Consider the following 26,673-nt stretch of genomic DNA (forward strand, 5'->3'; position numbering starts at 1 on the left):
GCCTAGCCTGCAGAAGCATTCAGAACTTTACCAGCGCACCGCTACGGACGCCTAGCCTGCAGAAGCATTCAGAACTTTACCAGCGCACCGCTACGACGCCTAGCCTGCAGAAGCATTCAGAACTTTACCAGCGCACCGCTACGGACGCCTAGCCTGCATAAGCATTCAGAACTTTACCAGCGCACCGCTACGGACGCCTAGCCTGCAGAAGCATTCAGAACTTTACCAGCGCACCGCTACGGACGCCTAGCCTGCAGAAGCATTCAGAACTTTACCAGCGCACCGCTACGGACGCCTAGCCTGCATAAGCATTCAGAACTTTATCAGCGCACCGCTACGGACGCCTAGCCTGCATAAGCATTCAGAACTTTACCAGCGCACCGCTACGGACGCCTAGCCTGCATAAGCATTCAGAACTTTACCAGCGCACTGCTACGGACGCCTAGCCTGCAGAAGCATTCAGAACTTTACCAGCGCACCGCTACGGACGCCTAGCCTGCATAAGCATTCAGAACTTTACCAGCGCACCGCTACGGACGCCTAGCCTGCAGAAGCATTCAGAACTTTACCAGCGCACCGCTACGGACGCCTAGCCTGCATAAGCATTCAGAACTTTACCAGCACACCGCTACGGACGCCTAGCCTGCATAAGCATTCAGAACTTTACCAGCGCACCGCTTACGACGCCTAGCCTGCAGAAGCATTCAGAACTTTACCAGCGCACCGCTACAGACGCCTAGCCTGCAGAAGCATTCAGAACTTTACTAGCGCACCGCTTACGACGCCTAGCCTGCAGAAATATTCTCAGAACTTTTCCAACACACTAGCTCTTCAAAGGCAGAGGCTCTCTTTTCAAGCTCAACCTGGCCTGACCTCTACCTGGCACTGACCGCCTCCATTTGAAATCCTCTTAGTGAGGCTTCTGAGCGCCTCTGTGGCCATGTGGTGGTGGTGGGGGGGAGGGGTCCCTATGTTGGAATATTCCACTGAGGCAGAATGAAAGGTGCTGCAGTCTCGCTTTGGTGTGGAGAAGATGAAAGGGAGGTAGAGGATGAAGAGCTCAGCTTTCAGGGGTGACGTCACCTGGGTGCATCAGTCCTCAGTCATGGCGGTGAGGAGCGTTGATATGGCTGTGCTACAACCTGCCACTGAAAAGCTGGTTGTCATTTGCTACGATAATGGTTGCCTCACCTTTGAAGGCTATTGTCATAACAACCTTAGTGAAGGCTTTCGATCTAAAAGATAAAACACATGAAATGAACATCTTGGTTCCAGCGAGACATGTGTTCAAAGATCTCTCTTGATGTTCTTTGATGCGCAGCCTTGTAATTGAAAGCACATCCAAATCTTTTCTCCTCAGTGGCAACAATCATTACCAAGGTAACAAATGATCAGCTAGCCCTGGTGTTTCTCTTCCTTAAAGGAAGGGAGGGGCTGTATGCTACCGTTAGCCCACCCTGGCCACTACCGTTAGCCCACCCTGGCCTATGGCTTCCCAACATGTTACAGCCTATAACTAGGCAACATGCAATACAAGCAAGCACTTTCCAGGGTGTGTACACTCTGAACAGGCGCTCAAAGAAAACCTGCAAAGGAGAGATCACTTCCCTTCATGCTTTTATCTCTGGACTGTCAAGTTTACAAAGACCTACTTGGGGAAAAAGCCAACCAACTACCCTCTGTTTCTTACAGAATAACACCAATAATGTTTGCCCTTCAAAACATCCTTCCCCACTCCATTCTATTATTATCCTTGCCATAAACACCAACCATCCTTTAGAAGTCATTTCTTATCAGAATAGTCCAATCTCAGGAGAGAGAGTTATATAATTTCAAATCAAATTGTATTGGTCACATGCAATAGTATCTGCTAACCATGTGTAAGTGTAGCAAAATTCATGTGCTTCTATTTCCGACAGTGCAGCATAATAGATTATAAAATGAAATAGTGCAAAGTTTCCTAAGGACTAGAAGTGAGGCAGCCCTCTGTCGGCGCCATCTTTAGGTTGGATACATATTGTGAAGAAAACAAAGCTGTTACAGAGCATTGGCCCGACTCCTCAGCACATGAGATCTGATGATAGTGGCGACAGGTCTTACATGGGGCCAATGGAGCTGAAGACATCACAGCATTTTGAGCAGTGTGAAAACACTGAGGTGTGTGTGTACTGAATGTGCACGGTTTAATAGACAGGTTGGTTGTTTAGCAACAAAACAAGATGGGGTACGGGGCCAAACCAGAAGGGGTAAGAGGGCTAAACTAGACGGGGGTCGAAACAGACGGGGTCAAACCAGACTGTCATAAACATAACGCTCCTGGCTACTATCCAATTAAAGCCATGTTGACAATATCCCACCACTGGTTAGCCACCACTGGCTTAAAAAGCCAAACATAACAATACCTGGCAATTAATTTCCAGAAATATTGCCCATCTGGTGCGCGTGTTTGTCCATCACTCCGTATTTAGCCTGTTAGAGGTGCTAATGATAACTGTCTTGTGGGTAGAGTAGACAAAGACTTTCCCCAAAAACCTTCAATGAAAATGTTAATTGCAGATTAGGCTTACCTGACAGAACTATAAATCATTATTTGATTAAATTGGGAGTCCATTGTTTTGCAAACTATGCCATGACATGTGCTGCAGCAGTATGCCTAACAGCAGAAACAAAATCGCTAGACTGACACATTTATCTTTCTAGATGGACAACTAAAAGGGGAATTAGACAAATTAAAAATGTGTTAAGCATTGAAATGTACTCAGAACATATGGCTGGGAGATATGATTTTATGTCTATCAAAATTTATTTGACGGTATTGTATGTTTCTCAATAATAAAAGTTCTAAATTTGCTTTTTCAGTAGTTCATATAACCTTAGCGTGATAAGACAAATTGTGATTTCAAAAATGGGGCTTTCTCCATTTATACTGTTCAATCCAACAACAAAAAATCCATAATTTCATAATTTCCACACTGTGCCATGCAGCATGATATGGACATGAAAATATAGGCCTAGTTAATTGGTGAACTGTTGGTATCATGAAAATATAATGATTATTCTCATTCTATAGTTGGAATATAGTGGGCAGCACCTTGAATACATTGCTGTTTGACAATGAATTAATAAACCAGGGAAGAATTATTGACAAGGTAGGAACCAAAAGTGTTGGTCGGTCAAATGCGGTATACCCCCGGCCCTATCAGAATATCAATCAGTTGTTTCTCTACGAATATTGTAATAGAGTCGAATAAATAAATACAGAAACCAGATATTTTAATACAGAAAACAGCATATGGGAAAATGTCCTGACAAATACTTTTAAATCAACCATTATTTGATCAGGTATATTTCACAGAAAACACATATCTTGTACACCAAGGCCCTGGAGACAAGTTGCAGTGTAGAGGAGAAGCTATAAAATAAATAAGTAATACTAATCATTTATTTTTAAAAATGAAGTAGCTCTCATGCTAGAAAAAGGTTACAGACCCCTGGCTTAGATCGTTTTCTAAATATATTTGACATGTCAACAAATGCATTAGCACAATGAGCACTTCTCAAATATATTGTTACAGCTGTTGGTTAGCTAGTGAATTTGCCACATTAGCATAGACATCAGTAAAAACACCTCAAAACAAGACATTGCATCAAGCACAAGATAAAACTAGCTGAAACAAGCCACCTACGATTCCCCACATGCCAGGATTTATTTTCCTCTCCCTCTCCATTGTTGCTAGCCATCTGCACATCCAGAATCACAACACACTGACTTCTGCCACATTGAAGCGTGCACATCGTTTTCCTGACGTTGTCAACTAACCCGTCTATAGCCAACTGTAGAACAATACCGTTCATTTAAGTCCTCCCAAAAAGACAACGTTTCAGGAGGTGCGATCCCCACACCACGTAAAGAGGATGAGGAAAGGTGGCCAGCTGATTGGTTCGGTTCCATTCCTCTGTGTGCTCTGCATCAAATCGGATGACCAACGGTGGCTCTCTTGACCACAAAGTGCTTCATCAGTCTGGGGACCCCCCTCGCCTCAAAGGCTGTTGAGGGAGGGGCTGTTGTGGAGGACGCGATGGAAGAGCTAAAGAAAGTGCTGATGATGGAGGAGCTGGCCTGTCCACGGCCAAAGAAAACAGACTTACCGCGTCTCCAGGGCCAAGGTTGCTCTTATCTGTCCAAAGGGGAAAACTTCATTTGCAAGCCCAATCATGTGTGAGTGTGGCTTGAGGCATCCAGGGAGGGAAGTCATTTTATCCTGGGAGAGGAGGAAGTCAGACAGCCAGTTTGTATCCAGGCACTGGCTTGTAAAGGCGGCTATTAGAACTATTTAACGAGGCATCATTTCAGACTCTACGGTGGGAGTGGGTGGTGCTCATGATGGTGGAGGGAAAATGGCTGCCCAGGGACATTTTATTATACTGGCTCCATGTGTTATCAAATGGATGGAAAATAATTGCGTCGTTATTCATACTTATGAAGCCCTACCGCTGTCCTTCCTATGACACCGGTCATATTTACATACGCGCTTTCCTCGCTTAGGAGAAACATCAAGGAGTCGCTGCAAATAATGCCAACAACCTTCTGATAATGACTATCCTAACACTTATTGATATTGAGCAATGGTCTGAATATGTAAAGTATTAGTAGTTAAGTGATGAGCTAAAATGTCATTAAAACATAGGCCTACATGTCAAATAAAGTTCAACCAATGATATTAAAACACAAGACACTAAGCAATGTTTACAATCAGTGATGGCTTCTCAGGATGTTCAGCATTCCGTTATGGATTTAACACAGGCACGTACAGGCTAATAGACAGTGTGTGTGGAGGATCACAAGGCTATATCTGCTGAGGAGAGGAGGGCCGCCATGTGGTTTAGGCATAAGCACTCTTCCACGCTGTTTCTGGATGACTGGCGGTTTTTAATATATCGCCCCTGACAACCTGCTGCTTGGAGGGTGCTAGGTCTCCAAGCAGCAGGTTGAGGCAGGAGTTCCCGGTGGCAGGAAGTGAGCTAAAGGACTGGGGAGGATCTGTCGCTATCACTACCATGCACTAGGGATGTGACAAATGGAAAAACACAGGTCTGTAGTGATGCCTCTAGCAGTGCCTTAGACCGCAGTGCCACTCGAGAGACTCAGTGTGATTTTAAACCTAATCCAAACCTCATCACACTGCTAGCCTAACCTTAAATGAAAACAAAAAAAGCACATTGTAGTTTATGAATTTTCATGATATAGCCAACTTTGACTTTGCCATCTAGTTGAAACACTAGTTCTCTAGTTGAAACAAGTGAGTGTTTGTATTCTCAGAAGTACGACAACTAATCCTTCTCCATTCCAAAAACACTGACTCTTAGGAGTCGATTCCAAGCTGAATTACATTTTTCACTCAGAAATGGGAATCTGTAAGGAGTCGAGGAATAAATTATTTTGGAGTCGACTCTCCTCCACCACCACGTCATGGTTAACAGTAGGGAAAATGGCAGAGAGGCAGGCAACGACAGGCAAAGTCCTGTTTGGCAACACTGAGAAGTTAAATGAGAAGGAAATGCAGCAAACTTTGCAAGGTGGAATTGAGGTAGAGTAATGCTTAACAATCTGAAAGGACGACACCCCAAAAATTGAAAAATAAATCCCCATTCGTCACATCCCTAGTGCATGGTAGCGATAGCGACAGATCCTCCCCAGTCGTACATGGTAGCAATAGTTCACCGACTATGCTACGGTAAAAACTTTTTGGGTTAGGTATTTTTTATGTTTTAACATTCACGCCCCTACAATGCACGACCTCTCCAGACACCCGCCTCAACCGGCTAACAGCAGCAGCCATTTACAGATAGCCTACTGTATCCACTTGATGCCATGGTTGTCATTTTGCAAGATAACAGGCAACATTTACATGGAGACCATTTCAAACAACAATGAAAGCTTTTCCTTTCCTGCGCTGGCTTGTCCAGGTATCATTTCAATCTGAGCATGAATAGAGAATGATGGAACATGTGTAGGTCTAGACATACTCCTCCCATTGGCTGTTGTCTAGACACACTCCTCCCATTGGCTGTTGTCTAGACCCACTCCTCCCATTGGCTGTTGTCTAGACCCACTCCTCCCATTGGCTGTTGTCTAGACCCACTCCTCCCATTGGCTGTTGTCTAGACCCACTCCTCCCATTGGCTGTTGTCTAGACCCACTCCTCCCATTGGCTGTTGTCTAGACCCACTCCTCCCATTGGCTGTTGTCTAGACCCACTCCTCCCATTGGCTGTTGTCTAGACCTTTTTCCACATTTTGTTACGTTACAGCCTTATTCTAAAATGGATTTTAAAAAACATTCCTCAATCTACACACAATACCCCATAATTACAAGGCAAAAGATGGTTGTTAGAAATTTTTGCAAATGTATTAAACACTGAAATATCACATTTACATAAATACACAGACTCTTTACTCAGTACCTTGTTAAAGCACATTTGGCAGCGATTACAGACTCGAGTCTTCTTGGGTATGACGCTACAAGCTTGGCACACCTGTATTTGGGGAGTTTCTCCCATTCTACTCCGCAGATCCTCTCAAGCTCTGTCAGGTTGGATGGGGAGCGTCGCTGCACAGCTATTTTCAGGTCTCTCCAGAGATGTTCGAGCGGGTTCAAGTCCGGGCAATGGCACTGAAGAACATTGAAACTTGTCTGTGTGCTTAAGGTCATTGTCCTGTTGGAAGGTGAACCTTTGCCCCAGTCTGAGGTCCTGAGCGCTCTGGAACAGATTATCATCAAGGATCTCTGCTAAGTTAATCTTTCCCTTGATCCTGATTTATCTCACAGTCCTTGCCGCTGAAAAACATTCCCACAGCATGAGGCTGCCACCACCATGCTTCACCGGATGGATGGTGCCAGGTTTCCTCTAGATGTGATGCTTGCAATTCAGGCCAAAGAGTTCAATCTTGGTTTCAGCAGACCAGAGAATCTTGTTTCTCCTGGTATGAGAGTCCTTTAGGCCCCTTTTGGCAAACTCCAAGTGGGCTGTCATGTGCATTTTAGTGAGGAGTGGCTTCCGTCTAGCCACTCTACCATAAAGGCCTGAATGGTGGAGTGCTGCAGAGATGGTTGTCCTTCTGGAAGGTTGTCCCATCTCCACAGAGGAACTCTGTCAGAGTGACCATCGGGTTCTTGGTCTCCTCCCTGAACAAGGCCCTTGTCCCCCGATTGTTCAGTTTGGCCGGACAATAGGAATTGTCTTGGTGGTTCCAAACTTCTTACTGTCCCTCAACACAATCCTTTCTCAGAGTTCTATGGACAATTCCTTTGACCACATGGCTTGGTTTTTGCTCTGACATGCACTGTCAACTGTTGGACCTTATATAGACAGGTGTGTGCCTTTCCAAATCATGTCAAATCAAATGAATTTACCACAGGTGGACTCCAATCAAGTTGTAGAAACATCAAGGATTATCAATGGAAACAGGATGCACCAGAGGTCAAATTTGAGTTTCATAGCAAAGGGTCTTAATACTTAGAAGGTATTTCTGTGTTCTAGTTTTAATACACTAGCAAACATTTCTGAAAACCTGGTTTTCACTTTATCATTATGGGGTATTGTGCATAGATTGTTTCAATTATATTTTTTTCTCATCAATTTCAGAAAATGGCTCTAACGTAACCAAATGTGGAAAACGTCAAGGGGTCTGAATACTTTCCCAATGAACTGTACTCCTCCCATTGGCTGTTGTCAAAACAGCAACAATACCAAGAACAGGCAAGACAAACATGGTTTTCCACTTTTAATGCCAACAACCGTTCTGCGCTCCAATCCATTCTCCCATCATTGTTTGAACAACTGAAAGACAGAAAATGGAGCTCAAAACAGAGTGAAAACAAAGGGAAGGCTCTCAGCCAGTTAGTATGACATGAGGGTCATATGGACCTCTGTTGACACTCCGGAACACCCCTCTATACATTCAGCTGAATGGGCTCCATGGACTCCTAAACAGACGGTGCCAGTGCCTGAGAGGACCATCCTGGCAAGGCAGCAGTGTGACTCCACAGGCCAACACCACAGTGTGTGTCTGTGTGGGCGTGTGTCCATAGCCACTACTCCTCATGCCAGTGTCTGTCATAGCAGACCACAGGACAACAAGGAGAGCTGCAAGCTTTCCATTGGCTCAGCAGCAGCAGCCAACCAGATATTCCCAATCCTCAGAGAGAGCACCCCCACCTTAGTCCCTGTGAGCCTGTCTGGACATTCAGGCTATTGCACAAACACTGGCATCGACCAGGAAGTCTGGCCCCAAAGGCAGCACAGACATTTTTCTGAAAGCCCCCTCCATTCACTACTGGCCATAATGAGAGTACAGTGAATAATAGGATGGGAGCACAACTCCATCACTGTTGGTCTTGGTGCCGGGGTGCTGAAGCCAGCTCTTTGTTGATGTGGCTGCTGGGGCTGCCGGGGAAGGGGGGCGTCTGAGGATTACAGCACCCCGGGTTGGGGAGCATTAGTGCCGTCTGGTTTAGGACTGTGAACTGGGTCATGGTCAACGGTGCCCTGAGGGGCCCCAGCGAGGGGGTTAACTGTCAGGCTGACAGTCCCACAGATTGCTGTCTATAGGGGGTAGTCTCCATGCTGTGGTAACAGTGACACCACATTTCCAAGAGCCAGTACTCAGTCAGAAAAAAAACAGCATTCTGGAAAACAAGTGATGTTCAAAAAGAGGAAATAGTATGTCTTACAAAGTTGTGTAATACTTTGTATTTCACCAAGACCCATGATGATAGCAAAATGAGCAATGTCCACATTTAGGCTACTCCATGGTAATATTTAGGAAGACAACATACAGCACTGTTATAAAAAGGAACCATTCAGTACAAAATATATAGAAATTATTGGACAGCTGTTTGAATTAAATGAGGCATTCAATGATGCATGGTCACCATCACACTGAATCAGCTGACTATGCAATGTTGCACCATGTCATCAACAGCCCCATTTTTAAAAAAATCACCAAGCGCTGTTCAAAAATGTTAAACAGCATGAATCACCCATTAAATCAACATTAAAATGGGATATGAATGCCCATTGACTACTCAGAAACCACTCAGAAAACAGAAGTCTGTGGGTGAAAGGGTCTAGTTTCTCAAGCCCATATTTTCTCTCAGATGAGACAATAATAGCCTAGCCCTTCTTGACATCTCTTGGCTCCCAGAAGCTCTGCTGTCGTTCCGGGGTGACAAAGTGGCCCTAAAGCAAAAGGGCCTCAACAGAAAGACCATTGTACAATGAAGCGACGAGATGGGGAGTCATCCATGCACACTTGAAATCAGGACATGGGAGTAACTTCCACAGTTTGAATGCAGGCTTGCAGACTTCAGTTAAAAACAGAGCACACTGGAGACATCATGAGCACTTTAAAATACTTCCCCTAGTCTTTTCTGCATCAGTCATGTATTTATTAACTACTGTTCTACACGCTATTGGAAACTGGAGCCATGTGTCATGGAGACGCATCAAATTAACTATCAATAGGGATTGTTACACCCCCATTGTGACTCAACAAATGAACTGACCGGGGAACTCTTATGGAAACCATCCACAGCAAACAGATCTCTCCTCTTGCTAAACTCCACCCCCTCAAAAGTATCCACTCCTCAAGAACTGGGTAAACTTTGCACCGTTAACCCCATGTTTGTCTGTGTTGCCCTTTTCAAACCAGCAACACAGGCAGCGTATTGATTGTGAGGGCACCGTAAAACCTTTGCTGGCTTTCAGGTTTATCGATCTCTCAAAATGTCTCCAATCCATTAGAATGTTTATATTCATGGCTCCTTTTGGTTCTTGCAAAGTACAGAAAACTGTGCACGTTTGTTTTACCACAACTGTGTTGAACTTTAAATGGCAGGGCTGAATGAAGCCCAGTGGGATGATCCATCTTAGCAGTCTTGCTGACAGCAATGTTAGTTAGCTAGCCAGTAACCCAGCCATCCAAATGACCGGAGTGACTTGTGTACCACAGGGCTGCAGGCTCCAGGAAGTGTCCAGCTAGGAGCCAAAGTAGGGCAGGGCCTTCCAGCACTACACTATTATTAGTCTCGATGGGGCGCCTGGCTTAAAGCTCCACTCACGGTATCAGAGACTAAACCCCCTCGATGAGCCCACTCAAGTGACTGAAGCATTGGGGCAGATTATCAGTCTACCTATTAGTGTCTGGTTGACAGAGAGCCTATAAAAAAAAAAGGCAGCCAAGGAACAGGCCAGTGACCCAACATTTTAGAGTACAGAGGTCCTGAGGCAACCAAATGAGACCCAGCTAGTTGGCCAGGCCTGCACAGTCTCACAATAGTCTTACCAGGAGTCGTATTCCTATTTTTTCAAAATCTCCTTTCAAAAATTGAAATTGTTCATGTAGTTAGAAATAAGATTAGCATTCCTGAAATATTATTTGGTCTGAGAAACTAAGCTAATTGATTACACCCAAATTGGTCCTTTTAATTTATAGGACTCAATAAATATAGTACCGAACATCCAATTTGGACCATAATTATTATAAGTCATGAGGAATCCAATAACATGATCAAAAGCCACCCATATTGAACAGATCACAACATTTTATTTGTAACTTTGGGTAGAGAGCCATTTGCTTTTGCTCATGATGAAAATAAATTGTATGGTCTGAGATGGTGGGTGTCACGGCTTGCTGAATTTACATGGAACGACTCCTACGGACGCTCATTAAGAGGTGCTGCAGTAAAACAAAAAGACAGCAGAAAAGGCCTCATCTGAAAAACGGTGAAGGCCAATTTACTTCTTCCCATTTCACTTCAGCTTCCTTTGTGCTCAAGACCTGTTCTCAGCCAAACTCCCTATTAAAAATTCCCCTTGCACCTTCCAGTATAATTAGTCCACTGAAATATCATATGCCTCTTAATCAAAGCACTTGGTGGGCCTTGGCAGACTCCCCAAAGCTTTAGCAAAAGTTAAGGAGAATGGGAGAGAAAGTTCTGCATCTTATCAAGGCACTGCAGGTGAGACTCGCGATTATCAAGACATACTGCTAAGTGCTAATTATGCGTGGACGAGGTTGGTTTCATTGGTTGTAAACTGTCGCTCTTGAAAGCAGGGTTGCTGATGTGTGTGTGTGTGTGTGTGTGTGTGTGTGTGTGTGTGTAGGCTATGGGTTGAAACGTGGAACTATTGTAACTACCAAGACAGAAGTCACATGAGCCACAGATTACAGCTACAACTCACATTTCCATACAACCTTGACAATAAGAAGAGATTTAGGAATGTTAGTAAAAACGCTGCATCATTATTAGGCTACACTGCTGCTAGGACCATCTCTAATTATTCCTGAACTATTCAGAAGACTTGCCCTGAAAGACAGCCTTGACAGGGAGACTTTTACATTTCCAAGAGATTTGGGTTAATTCAATAGAGAAATACATTACTGAGAAAGCTGTTATATTGTTAAAATTGGATATTTAAACCACTGCAGCATACTAAGTTGTATTATGTTTAAATAATGGTTTGGTTGTTTGCTAGATACACTTGTCACTGATGACAATGACTTAGGGTCGACACCGTGTAGGTAAGCCTTACTGAAAACAAGCCAATGGAACAATTTGTTAAGAGCAAGAGTTAACATGGTCGTGAGTCCTTGAAACCCAATTTAGCCAGAAAACAGGATGGGAGAAGTTCAAGCACTGCCACATCCCAAAAGGACATGACAGTTAGAGGATGTTCTTGTGTGCTCCAGTAGGGTATGAGCAGCACAGAGTGGCCATCTGCCTGTATGCCTGGCCCCAGACACCCCACCTCTGATAACCTCCCACAAACCACCACAGGGCAGGTCAAAGCCAAACGAGCGTCATAAAGCCACTCAGTCTTCTTAAGGACTCTGCTTTGATGGGCGGCAGGCAACAACCCCAGAGACAATGGCATCTCCTCATCGCACAGAAATGTTAACATTCCTCGAATACAAATTTCTTCAGCTGGCATAATTCAAAGCTCATAAAAGCAGCTCATTGTTGAGGGTTGCTTTCCAAAGCTACAGAACAGGAAGTAGAACTACCAAGACTCCTTCAAACAATAAAAGGGGAAAAAACAGAAGAAATGTGTTTATCTGTGGCAGGAAACTAGACGGTGCCGTCTCTCTTTAGGCTAATGCAAAGCCTCACACACACACACAATAATTAGCTTACTTTTTGACAGTCTGATAATCAGCCCAACTTATCATTCATTAATTTAGCCAAGATGATAACTGCTCCCAATAGAACGGCGTGGTAAGCTGAGATAACATAAGCTTGTTCAAACCCAGAACTCATTTAGTTCATCATGCAAATTAGAGACACCAACATTTCCCTGAACAGTGCATTCCCCCACACCATTTAGCCTACAGGACCTAGGTTCCTCAAACATGTAGCCTAGTGCTCTGGCTAATGCTGCTTTTCACATCTGTTCAAACACTGGGGACATTAACCACCTACGTGGTCTATTCGAGTTCTCAAGTAGTCTGAATAACACGACTGAAATAACAGCAACATTTAAAATAAAATAGACTACAAGCCAGGCCTTTAACATTGGGCCTGATGTAGTCCTAGCGACTAGCTAGCCTCACCTACATGTTTCAAACATGACTTTTCGGTTCACTTTTTTTTTTTTACACCTTTATTTAACTAGGCAAGTTAGTTAAGAACAAATTCTTATTTTCAATGACAGCTTATGAACAGTGGGTTAACTGCCTTGTTCAGGGGCAGAACGACAGATTTTTACCTTGTCAGCTCTGGGATCTGATCTTGCAACCTTTCGGTTACAAGTCCAACGCTCTAACCACGAGGCTACCTGCCGCCACTAAAGCACATCAAAAGGCCCATGAATTCCCAATGACTTTATAAAATAATTTAGCATTTTGCCCTGATGCGACCAAAGCCGAGCCCCTTGAGGAAAGAGATGGCTCCAGCAGCTGACTGGAGAAGTAGAGTTGAGGCCCTTTGTCCACTGTTCGTAAAGTAGCTGGATCCTCTGGCTGCAATCAGCACCTGCCTCTCCAGCTACTGCACCCTTAATGCAGGTCTACTTCACATAGCACAGAGAGCCACATAGGAAAAAAGCTTTGTAATTAACTGAACACTTTCACCTACAACTAAAGATTCCTGTTGAATCAACTTGCCACTGATGCTGCATTAAATCAAAGCTGTAAATACATTTGTTTCTAAATAAATGCAGGAATTACAATTTAGTGTGTACGCAACATCCAACATATTGAAAGCCCTCCGTGAGAGGTGGAGCCAGGCTCAAGAGAATTAGCAAAACAGTCAATTCAGCACCATGCATAAGAGTGGTAAGACTTCTTGTAAGAACACAGAAACAATGTCCACTCAGACCAATGTGGTCCAGAAGTTCATTCCACTGAAACAGCAGAGCTTGCAGACACCTGCTAAGAAAAACAGCTGTGGTTGACTATGCAGCTCTTGTCAAGACAGGCAGATCTTTTCCATATTCACATTTCAGACACCTGATTAAGCAATGAAGGGAAAGGCCTACGCATTTCATTCAGGCAAATTCTTTCTAGAGCCATGCCTGACCTGAAGGGGAAGCAGCTGCAGCAAGTCCTGTAAACTGCTGAGGTGAAGTGACTTGATCAGACAACACTGCAAACTAGACAGGGCTGAGGCCAAAGTTCCCTCAAGTTTTTTTCCAGCACTGAGAAAATGTAAAGTATGCTGAGCGCAAACTTGAACATAGTGAAAACACAGTGCAACTTCCAGCCCGTTGACTGAACACTGAGGGTGTACCCACTTTAAGTTACAGTTTTAACAGAGGCCAAGGTGACTGAAAATGTTGTTTGATGCAAGAAACCACTTTACAAAATAAAATGCATTATTATTCCCATACCATTATTACAGAGAATCAAACAGTTACCCTCTGCCTGTTGGCTTAGCCTATTTCAAACCTGTCTCAAAATACAGCACTGCCCCTTTAACTTGTTTGGGATAGGGGGCAGCATTTTCACTTTTGGATGAATAGCGTGCCCAGAGTGAACTGCCTCCTACTCAGTCCCAGATGCTAATATATGCATATTATTAGTATTGGATAGAAAACACTCTGAAGTTTCTAAAGCTGTTTGAATGATGTCTGTGAGTATAACAGAACTCATATGGCAGGCAAAACCCTGAGAAAAAATCCAAACAGGAAGTGGGAAATCTGACGTTTGTAGTTTTTGAACTCACCCCTATCGAATACACAGTGGGATATGCGTTATTTTACACTTCCTAAGGCTTCCACTAGATGTCAACCGTCTTTAGAACCTTGTTTCAGGCTGCTCATGTGAAGGGGGGGGGGGGGGGGGGGCTGTTTGACTAAGGGGTCTGCCTACAGCCTCGTTCTCAGTCACGAGCTTTCACTTGAGGTAGCTCTCGTTCCATTGCTTTTCTACAGACAATGGAATTCTCCGGTTGGAACATTATTGAACTTTTATGATAAAAACATCCTAAAGATTGATTCTAAACTTAGTTTGACACGTTTCTTCGACCTGTAATATAACTTTTTGAATGTTTCGTCCGAATGGACCAGATCGCACTTTTGGATTTGTTTACCAAACGCCCTAACAAAAGAAGCTATTGGACATAAATGGACATAAATGGACATTATCGAACAAAACAAGCATTTATTGTGGAACTGCGATTCCTGGGAGTGTCTTCTGATGAAGATCAAAGGTAAGTGAATATTTATAATGATATTTATGAATAATGTTGACTACCCAACATGGCGGATATTTCTCTGGCTGGTTTGGGCTCTGAGCGCCGTTCTCAGATTATGCTTTTTCCGTAAAGTTTTGGAACTACTGAACATAACACGCCAATGTAAAATAAGATTTTTGGATATAAATATGAACTTTACCAAACAAAACATACATGTATTGTGTAACATGAAATCCTATGAGTGTCATCTGATGAAGATCAAAGGTTAGTGATTAATTTTCTCTATTTGTGCTTTTTGTGACTCCTCTTTGGCGGGAAAAATGGCTGGGTTTTTCTGTGACTTGTTGACCTAACAATCGTTTGTAGCTTTCGCTGTAAAGCATTTTTGAAATCAGACACTTTGGCTGGATTAACGAGAATTGTATCTTTAAAATGGTGCCTAATACTTGTATGTTTGAGAAATTTGATTTATGAGATTTCTGTTGATTTGTATTTGGCGCCCTGCTATTTCATTGGCTGTTGGCGAGGGGTGCCGCTAGCAGAACCCCTGTCATAGACAGGTTAAGACAAAAAAAAAAAGCTCTTTACCTGACTCGCTTTCAAAGATGTCTAGAATTGCATACGTTTTGTGCTCTTGGAGGAAGCAATCACTCCCCTATTACTGACTACAAATTATTTGTAACTTGGCTAAGAACTCACTAACTAGCAAAAGATATGAACAAAATGTGCACACATGGATACATTCAGCTCTCGCTTTGATCTCAAAACAAAAGCATTTACCCACGACCGATCATGCTGTAAACACAGTCCAGTTCAAAGTAAATGGCACACATCCATATATGGCAACAGTCTATTTGCATATAGGCCTACTGCAGCACAGGTATGTGTAGAGTACGGGCTGAGTAGTGCATGTCAATGCAATAGAATCCTACTCCGATGCCTTCTGCCTACAGCAAATGTATTTTGTTTTGGGTAGTGTTGCATTGAAAGTGGCTAACATTGCGTTGAGTCGCTGAGATCTACCGCTTAGATTTATTAACATGACTTAAACGTAAGCCTATGCAACATTAATAACCAATTAAAAACAGTACTGTAGCAATAAGGTTTGTGCAGTAAACTATAGGCCCATTATCACTGCATACTGTCTTTGCTGCCAATGCATTGTTGTTGGAGACCTTTTTTAATATATTCAAGCAATAAGGCACAAGGTGGTGTTGCACAGTTTAAGTCGAAAGTTTACATACGCTTAGGTTGGAGTCATTAAAACTCATTTTTCAACCACTCCACAAATTTCTTGTTAACAAACTGTAGTTTTGGCAAGTCGGGTAGGACATCTACCTTGTGCATGACAAGTCATTTTTCCAACAATTGTTGACAGACAAGTTATTTCACTGTATCACAATTCCAGTGTGTCAGAAGTTAACATACACTAAGTTGACTGTGCCTTTAAACAGCTTGGAAAATTCCAGAAAATTATGTCATGGCTTTAGAAGCTTCTGATTGACTCAAATTTTGTCAATTAGCCTATTGGAGGTGTACCTGTGGATGAATTTCAAGGCCTACCTTCAAACTCAGTGCCTATGCTTGACATCATGGGAAAATCAGAAGAAATCAGCTGAGACTTCAGATTTTTTTTTTGTAGAACTCCACAAGTCTGGTTCATCCTTGGGAGCAATTTCCAAACGCCTGAAGGTACCAACAATTGTACGCAAGTATAAACACCATGGGACCACGCAGCCGTCATACCGCTCAGGAAGGAGATGCGTTCTGTCTCCTAGAGATGAACGTACTTTGCTGCGAAAAGTGCAAATCAAACCCAGAACAATAGCTAAGGACCTTGTGAAGATGCTGGAGGAAACAGGTACAAAAGTATCTATATCCATAGTAAAACGAGTCCTATATCCACATAACCTGAAAGAACGCTCAGCAAGGAAGAAGCCACTGCTCCAAAACCGCCACAAAAAAAAACAGACTACGGTTTGCAACTGCACATGGGGACAAAGATCATACTTTTTTTGAGAAATTTCCTCTGGTCTGCTGAAACAAAAATATAACTGTTTGACCATCATTATGTTTGGAGGAAAAAGGGGGACGCTTGCAAGCCGAAGAACACCATCCCAACCGTGAAGCACGGGGGTGGCAGCATTATGTTGTGGGGGTGCTTTGCTGCAGAAGGGACTGGTGCACTTCACAAAACAGATGGCATCATGAGAAAGGAAAATTAGGTGGATATATTAAAGCAACATCTCAAGACATCAGTTAGGAAGTTAAAACTTGGTCGCAAATGGGTCTTCCAAATGGACAATGACCCCAAGCATACTTCAAAAGTTGTGGCAAAATGGCTTAAGGACAACAAAGTCAAGGTATTGGAGTGGCCATCACAAATCCCCGACCTCAATCCCATAGAAAATGGGTGGGGAGAACTGAAAAAGCATGTGCAAACAAGGAGGCCTACAAACCCGACTCAGTTACACCAGCTCTGTCAGGAGGAATGGGTCAAAATACACCCAACTTAGTGGGAAGCTTGTGGAAGGCTACCCAAAACATTTGACCCAAGTTAAACAATGCTACCAAATACTAATTGAGTATATGTAAACTTCTGACCCACTGGGAATGTAATGAAATAAATGACAGCTGAAATAAAATCACAATTATTCTGACATTTCACATTCTTAAAAAAAACAGATGAGTGTGCATACATTTAAATAATTTGCTGATGGTGCCTGCATCTGATGGTCATTCTCAGCGGAGGGCGAGAGCAGCAGACTGAGGGTCCGCCTCTCAACACCCCTCCACTTTCCCTTTCCTACACTGACCAAAAAGAAACACCGTCTTCCAGCTGATGGCTAAACTCGAGTCGCACTGCATTATTTCTGCTTCATGCATATTCATGTTACTCCTATGAACAGAGAAAAAGAAAATTTTCCTTGATATTAAAAGACCCAAATAACACAGGCCTATAGATACACTCTCCTCCTCATTCATTACTGCTGCAGTGCTTGTTGTGGCGCTGAGTGGAAATAGGAAGAACACACATTTTATGGCTTATAAAAGTGTTGAATACAAAGTGTTGACATTGCTGAATAACATCTTAAACATGACGTCAGTCATAAAAACAGCAGCTCTTTGCTGTACTCAGAGTCTCGTGGTTATAAACAGTTTGAAATCTCACAGTATCAACTTTGCTGTAGCTTTCTTAACCGCCTGCGACGTTACTGCAGACACGGTCATCTGAGCCAACCGATTGGACAGCGGTAGGCCTTTAGCTTAGAGGGAACATTGGCTGCAGCAGAAATCTCAAATTAAACTCTAAACCCAATGTGCCCATTATTCATCACATTTCCAGAAAAGATGTAGTCCCCAGGTCTTTTAAAAAGTGCTTATGAATGAAAAGGCATTTCCACTGATGAGTCTCTTTTGGAAGTCTGAATAGCAACTGATGCCCCGTTCCTTTGAGCATCAGCTAGCTCTGCACTTCAATCACAGAAAGAATAATTCAAGAAAGTACGACAAAATGTGCTGATAAAGGACACTCATTGGAGAGAGGACTTTGAAATGGGTTTGGAAGGACATGTGAACTACAAATCACAGTCGCTGACAAAAGTGCACACTGCCAAGGCCAAACCATTGTGGCTTTTTTGGCATATACAGTGCCTAAAGAATGTATTCATAAATATATACAGACACATATATAAGGTGATTTTGTCTCCAAGTGTCTGTTGGAAAGCAGACAGAACATGGTTTTACTCTAGGATTTTGCCTCTGGTTAGCTCTATTCTGTTTCCATTTATCCTAAAACAACTCCCTAGTCCTTGCCGATTAATACCATACCCATAACATGATGCAGCCACTACCATGCTGGAAAATATGAAGTGGTACTCAATGATGTGTTGGAGTTGCTACAAACATAGTGCCTTGTATTGAGGAAAAAGTCAAATGTGGCAAAGAAATTAAGAGTTTTACTTTAGTGCATTATTGGAACCCAGATGCATGTTTTGGAATATTTATATTCTACACAGTCCTCCTTTTCACTCTGTCATTTAGGTTAGTATTGTGGAATAATAACTACAATCTTGTTGATCCATCCTCAGTTTTCTCCTGTCACAGCATTAAACTCTGTAACCGTTTTAAAGTCACAATTGGCCTCATGGTGAAATCCCTGAATGGTTTCCTTCCTCTCCGGCAACTGAGTTTGGAAGGGCGCCTGGATCTTTGTAGTGACTGGGTGTATTGATACACCCTCCAAAACGTAATTATTAACTTCACCATGCTCAAAGGGATATTCAATGTCTGCTTTTTTTTGTATTACCCATCTACCAATAGGTGCCCTTCTTTGCAAGGCATTGGAAAACCTCCCTGGTCTTTGTGGTTGAATCTGTGTTCTGTGTTTGAAATTCACTGCTCGACAGAGGAACCTTACAGATAATTGTATGTGTGGGGTACAGAGCTGAGGCAGTCATTATAAAATAAATGTTAAACACTATTATTACACACAGAGTGAGTCCATGCAAATGTATGTGACTTGTTAATCAAATTTTTACTCCTGAACTTATTTAAGCTTGCCATAAGAATAAGGTTGAATACTTGACTCAAGACATTTCAGCTTTTTATTTTGTGTGTGTGTGTATATATATATATTTTAAATGGATTAAATTGAGATTGTGTGTCACTGGCCAACACACAATACCCCATAATGTCAAAGTGGAATTATTTGTGTGTAATATATATATATATATATATATATAAATATAAAAATAATTGTGTGTTGGCCAGTGACACACAATCTCAATTTAATCCATTTAAAATTCAGGCTGTAACAACAACAAAAAAAGTGGAAAAAGTCAAATTGTGTTAACTTTGTGAAGGCATTAGGCTAGCTAGAGCGCACAGAGCAAAGACTGCTTCTCAGACCAGAGAGATGCAGTCACACAACAGCCAAGTGGGCTCAGCCAGTGCACACAAAAGCCCCAAAAAGTCACTGTATCCAAGACTGCAGAAACAGTTTGACAGGACAAAGTGAAGCTGGATGAACCTCCTTTAATTGGTGAAGAGGCTGGATAGAATAGAATTGACTGGGGTGTGTGACAGTTTCTTTTTTTAAAGTAGTGTATTTTTTAAAGATCAGGGGTGCCAAACATACAGCCCTCTGGGCAAAATGAGTTTGACATCCCCGTTTCAGGTTGTTTTCACACTTGGTCCCTTTCAGACAATTTTGGTGAACTCAATGCCGTTTGCAAAAAAACATTGTACAGTGTGAACATTCCAAAGGAACTCAGACCCCTCAAAAGAGCCCTCGAAGCGAACCGAAACCATCTTGAGAGGTGGTCTGAGCTCGGTTCGCTTGACTTTTTAGGGGTAATGTGAACAAAAATCTCCCCAGGGTTACATGTCGTTATTCCGGCACCACACACTAGACTACTGCAACATCATTTCCCCTGACATAACCCCTCACATTAGTGCCACAAAAGAGAGACAATGTGCAGGTTTGGGGATTTTTTTTGTTGCTGTTTTGGATATTGATTAGCTATTGTCAAGAACGCACAGAAATGCCCAAAAATGTATGGAGTTTAGTTTAGTTTATTTTTTTGCAATATGTGATCTATAGGCTAAGAGAGCTTCATAGACTTTATTTGATTGTGGGGTTTGAATAGTGTGAGGAGATAATATACTGTATTTGGTGAGAATCACAAACTAGGGTACAACATTTATTCTAACTCTCAAAAGCAGCAATACCCAACATTGGGTTTACAATTTTCAATGACAGCATTATATAATCTGCAGTTATTCTTCTGCTATTTATTCTGTTACCATAATATTTGCATGTGAATAGTGTCTTCTGATTAAAATCATTGTTTCATCAACAAAGTAGGTATATCTAGCTGTCCAATAACACATTCTGATTGAATGGCTTTCCTGCAGAGTGCATTGAAGAGTGCATTGAATGAATATTGGAAAAAGATCTTGGGTCCCTTCTAAACATAGCAATGTGACTCGGACCACAAAATAGGTGAAGTGAACTGGCAAAATAGTTGAGTCCTCATTAAAATGCAAGGGCAGTGTGAACACAAAGAGAAGTGATTTATTTGTATCTTTTTTTAATCCCCAGGGTTCGCTTTAAAGATGACTGTGTGAAGACACCCGTAGATGAATTTGACTAGTTTTATACTATGGTGGCATTGCCAAACTCTAAAACTGGACTGAGGAGTGTAACACCTACTTTGATTGTGGTTGGGTGGTTATACAGACAGGATAACTCAAGTGTTAAATGTTGTACTATCTGGTAGTTAGAAATAGTTAGCTAGTTTACTCGCCTAAACTCAGTAGTTCAGAGTTGAACGCATGAGAGACTGGCCACGTAGCAGGAGTTTGCTAGAATGTCAAGAGGGCATGAACACTGCTAAGGTACCCAAATGTGGCTTTCCTTCTTTTCTTTATCCCTTTACACTGAACAACATACCTAGTTAGTGTTTTTGTGCAACTTGCAAACATATAGCTAGCTAGCTAACGTTACCCGCTGTGGCTGTACGAGTGTGTCTACCAGAAGAAGCCAACGTAGTTGCCAGCTGATGTCTTAAAACATAAAGACTGGTCCACTACTGTAACGTTAGCCTGCCAGCTAGCTCGCTAGCTAACTTGTAACTTCAATACATCCTATCAAATACAATGATAGCTAACTAGCTAGCTACTTAGCTAGCAAACAAGCTAGTACGGCAAATAGAGCCATTTCCGTCGCTATACTGTCTGAACAACATATGACGGTTGTCCTAACTAGCAGCTGGCTGTGTATGTGGAGAATGGAAAATTATTGCAAACAGACGTTAGCGTTACATGGGCAATAATAAACATCAGAGAATGCTGAAAGACGTGTGACTTACCTCCGACAAAAGCTCAATAAATGTCCTGTTCAGATATAGTGCTGAATATCCAGGGATGCTGAAATCAATGACTTCTGTGCAGGTTAGGTAGATAGCTGGCTTCTCTCTGAATGTTCCTTTTCACAAGAGGCAGTATACCTTACCTTCGCGCAACATTTAATGTGGACACAATCGCGCATCTGCTTCTCACTGCTAGCACTCTGACACCGCGAGACACTACGAGAGGGGGAGATTTGACGAACCAGTGAGAGGCTCCGGTGAGAAAGGCAATGGCCAATGAAATCGAAGATTGTCGTTTTTTTTTCATTGGCAGATTCAGATATCTGACGTTAGGGGTCGCGGTTATGCACATATACAGTATTTTACATTATCTGTCTGTTATTTTAACTAAATGGGATAAAAGTATGTTTCATTCAATATGCTTCAAAGCAAAAACAGTTGTAAAAACATAAATTGTGATCATATATGGCCCTCAGTTTAAAATGATCTGGTAAGGAGGTTTTGATTCATTATGACTACAGCTATAGGCTACAAGGTATATTGTGGAATGTGGATGGATGCTACAACTCTGTATGAAAATGAGCAGAGGTGGGATGGCTACCTGCTATCCAGAGACCAAGATCTAGTCTGTTGTATTCAGTCACTAACATTGAATTTCTGCAGAATGATTCTAAACTTATGTTGAACCCTCTCAAGTGGCATTGTAATATGAGTTCTGATGTTGTGATATGAGTTCTCATGTTGTGTGATATTAGTTCTCATATTGTGTGATATGAGTTCTCATGTTGTGTGATATGAGTTCTGATGTTGTGATATGAGTTCTCATGTTGCTCTTTTTTGTCCTGTTTTAATTTGAGAAGAAAAAAAGTCTCGAGTCATCCCTGTTCAACATAGGCTGTGACCTGGCTGAAAACGTACAACACATTTGATTTCATGACAGCAGTACCAGAATCCCATTTTTTTTAAAGGTTACTAGACCAATGTTTAAGTGTGTCCTTCTACTCTGTTTGTGTACAACCGGGCTGGGAGCTCTACTCATTAACCTGAGAAACAGCGAGGTAATTGTGGTATTTTCAGACATATTTACTCCAGATGAAACATTCACAATGTAAAATGCATTAAGCAAATCAATAACAAATGTATTTTTGTTTACTGCAGATTAGGGGACTTTGTGTGTGTCTCTGTGTGTGTAGACTACAGGCTATAATTAAGCTAATGAAGCAGGTTCTCATAAGAGCATGACTTCTTGCATTATAAACAACAATATTTCTGGATCTGTGGTGGTGCTCAGTCATGGCAAATGCAGGTTACAAATGCTTTGTTAACGTATCATTACGTGCTATGCCTAATAGATCGATCAATAGAATTGTAATCATGTGGAAAATGTTTATAAACAGTAAACATCATAGACAGGGTTAGGCTGCATCGTACACCCACCACCCTTAAAAACACACAGCCGTTTGTAATTCCAAAATGATTAATTTTATTCACAAAACAACAACCCTTTGGAGGCCTTTGTCAAGCTCTTTCTCATATTCATCAGCTTATACAGTATCCTTTGATCATGCTCCCCTACTCACCTCCATACATTATTCACTATGTTCCTGTGAGCTGGAGTCTTTTCATCCCCCCCCCCCGGTGAAAGGGTTCCTGACCTGCGATGAAGAGCTTCACTTGCATGCTGGGTAATGAGCTTTGGCCATGTGTATGGCTGGTCATGCTGTTTGGATGTGTCACTGGGGTCAGTGTCCTGGTGACTCTGCTAAGTGAGGAAAGGAAACAGGCTGCAGGCTACAGGGTGCTGTGGGTGTTATAGGAATAACATGCCAATAGGATGCACCATTTACAAGAGTGGCTTTTTAATGGTCAGCCGAATAATCAAGTGGGCGTCAAAGATAGTAGTGTTGTGTATTTGTTGTCTGGATCAATGTTATTTTCAGTGTGTGTGTGTGTGTGTGTCATTTTGTCTGTGTGTGTATATGTGAGTGTGTGTGTGTATGTGTGTGTGTGTGTGTTTGTGTGTGAAATGTAATTTTGTCTGTGTGTGTGTGTGTGTGTGTGTGTGTGTGTGTGTGTGTGTGTGTGTGTGTGTGTGTGTGTGTGTGTGTGTGTGTGTGTGTGTGTGTGTGTGTGTGTGTGTGTGTGTGTGTGCTATCCCACAGGAGTGCCTGTCCATCTCCAACATAGAGGAGGAGACAGTCTCTCAGAAGTAAACAGTCTCTCAGAAGTAAACAGTCTCTCGGGATGTGTGTGTGTAAATTCCCATGTGTACATGTGCAACATTTTGGAGGTGTGTTTGAATGCTCCCTGGAAGCTTGTTGACAAAAAAGCTCAAATTGGGATGATGGAAATCTGGACCCAAGATGCCAGGGGTGCCTTCAGTTCGGTTCAACATTTGCTAATTACTTGATGGTTTGTACTAAATGACACATTTCCCCAAAACAATGTGCAATATGGTTGTGACCATTTTAAAACACTAAACCTGTGCAGCACATACACAGTCGTTCTCTGGGTCACCATAACCACAACATTCTTCAACTGGGCGTTCAGCGCACCGTTCTTCAACTGGGCGTTCAACACACCGTTCTTCAACTGGGCGTTCAGCACACCGTTCTTCAACTGGTCGTTCAGCACATCGTTCTTCAACTGGTCGTTCAGCGCACCGTTCTTCAACTGGGCATTCAGCGCACCGTTCTTCAACTGGGCATTCAACACACCGTTCATCAACTGGTCGTTCAGCACACCGTTCTTCAACTGGGCGTTCAGCACACCGTTCTTCAACTGGGCATTCAGCACACCGTTCTTCAACTGGGCGTTCAGCACACCGTTCTTCAACTGTGTGTTCAGCGCACCGTTCTTCAACTGTGTGTTCAACACACCGTTCTTCAACTGGTCGTTCAGCGCACCGTTCTTCAACTGTGTGTTCAGCACACCGTTCTTCAACTGTGTGTTCAGCACACCGTTCTTCAACTGGCCGTTCAGCACACCGTTCTTCAACTGTGTGTTCAGCACACCGTTCTTCAACTGTGTGTTCAGCACACCGTTCTTCAACTGGCCGTTCAGCACACCGTTCTTCAACTGGCCGTTCAGCACACCGTTCTTCAACTGTGTGTTCAGCACACCGTTCTTCAACTGGGCGTTCAGCACACCGTTCTTCAACTGGGCGTTCAACACACCGTTCTTCAACTGGTCGTTCAACACACCGTTCTTCAACTGGTCGTTCAACACACCGTTCTTCAACTGGTCGTTCAGCGCACCGTTCTTCAACTGGGCGTTCAACGCACCGTTCATCAACTGGGCGTTCAGCACACTGTTCTTCAACTGGTCGTTCAACACACCGTTCATCAACTGGGCGTTCAGCACACCGTTCTTCAACTGGGCATTCAGCACACTGTTCTTCAACTGGTCGTTCAACACACCGTTCTTCAACTGGGCGTTCAGCACACCGTTCTTCAACTGGTCGTTCAACACACCGTTCTTCAACTGGGCATTTAGCACACCGTTCTTCAACTGGTCGTTCAACACACCGTTCTTCAACTGGTCGTTCAACACACCGTTCTTCAACTGGGCATTCAGCACACCGTTCTTCAACTGGTCGTTCAACACACCGTTCTTCAACTGGTCGTTCAACACACCGTTCTTCAACTGGGCATTCAGCACACCGTTCTTCAACTGGTCGTTCAACACACCGTTCTTCAACTGGTCGTTCAACACACCGTTCTTCAACTGGGCGTTCAGCACACCGTTCTTCAACTGGGTGTTCAGCACATCGTTATTCAACTGTGTGTTCGGTACAGTTTCCTTTGAATTCAACATTGCACACAGTTCTGTCAAACTGAACGCATCCAGCTGTATAATAATGAGTATGTAACTTTGCACTAATACAGGGGAGAAAAACGACACAAGAGGAGGGCAGAAGGGATTAAGTAGGTCTATCTTGTTTTGGGAGAGGATGTGAGTGAAAGGTTGTTAAAACCACAGAGGACATTTCGGCACCTAATCACATTTCCTGGCAGCCACGTTCTCGATTCCCTCATCCAGGAACATGCAGAACGTTATTGAAATTAATAAGCTTAGTGTTTTTATCCCTGTCCCTATGCGCAGAGGCTGATGTCTGGCACTACCCAGGTAGCTACCTCGAATGAAAAATATGCTCAAACACATGATGGATATTATTCCATAGTAGTGTCAAAAAGCAGCATTCACAACACTGATAGGAGCTTTATATACGCATCCAGCTTTACAGTACTTATAACTTCACTGCCAAAATTAGGAATTAGCGTCTTATTTTAAAAATTAAGATACTAGATGTGGACTGAAGAGGTTACATGCATATGCTCATACTACAGGTTTAGGCAAAAATATGTTATTATTAGGTTGATCAAGGAAGTGAAGGTAACCTGCCTAAATGATTACGGCCCCGGAGCACTCTTGTTGGTAGCCATGAAGTGCCTTGAAAGGCTGGTCATGGCTCACATCAACAGCATCCTCCCAGATACACTAGACCCACTCCAATTCGCATACCACCCCAACAGATCCACAGATGGCGCAATCTCAATCGCACTCCACACTGCCCTTTCCCACCTGTGTAACGGTCTTCTTCATCTTCCTCCTCCTCGGACGATGAGGAGCATGGATTGAACCAAAATGCAGCGTTGTAGTTCGACATATTATTTATTTACAACAAACAGACGAAGACGAAAAACTCTTGAATAAAATACAAAACAACAAACGAAGTAGACAGACCTGGACTACGAACTTACATGAAACGAAGAACGAACGAACAAGTACTGACTACAAACAAACGAACGAACGATACAGTCCCGTATGGTGCAACAAACACAGACACAGGAAACAACCACCCACAACACCCAATGTGAAAACACCTACCTTAATATGATTCTCAATCAGAGGAGATGAAAACCACCTGCCTCTAATTGAGAACCATATCAGGTACCCATAAACCAACATAGAAACACAAAACATAGACTGCCCACCCAAACTCACGTCCTGACCAACTAACACATACAAAAACTAACAGAAAACAGGTCAGGAACGTGACATAACCCCCCCCTTAAGGTGCGAACTCCAGGCGCACCA

At 42.8% G+C, this 26,673-nt stretch overlaps 1 pseudogene; it reads right to left on the minus strand.

Annotated features, from left to right (window-relative positions):
* The window catches only part of LOC139575164 (coronin-2B-like), a 13,418-nt pseudogene extending 8,358 nt beyond the window's left edge, over positions 1 to 5,060 (minus strand).
* Positions 5,061 to 26,673: the final 21,613 nt, after the last annotated feature.

Source organism: Salvelinus alpinus, chromosome 5 (assembly GCF_045679555.1).
Source record: "Salvelinus alpinus chromosome 5, SLU_Salpinus.1, whole genome shotgun sequence".
In the NCBI taxonomy this organism is placed as follows: Eukaryota; Metazoa; Chordata; class Actinopteri; order Salmoniformes; family Salmonidae; genus Salvelinus; species Salvelinus alpinus.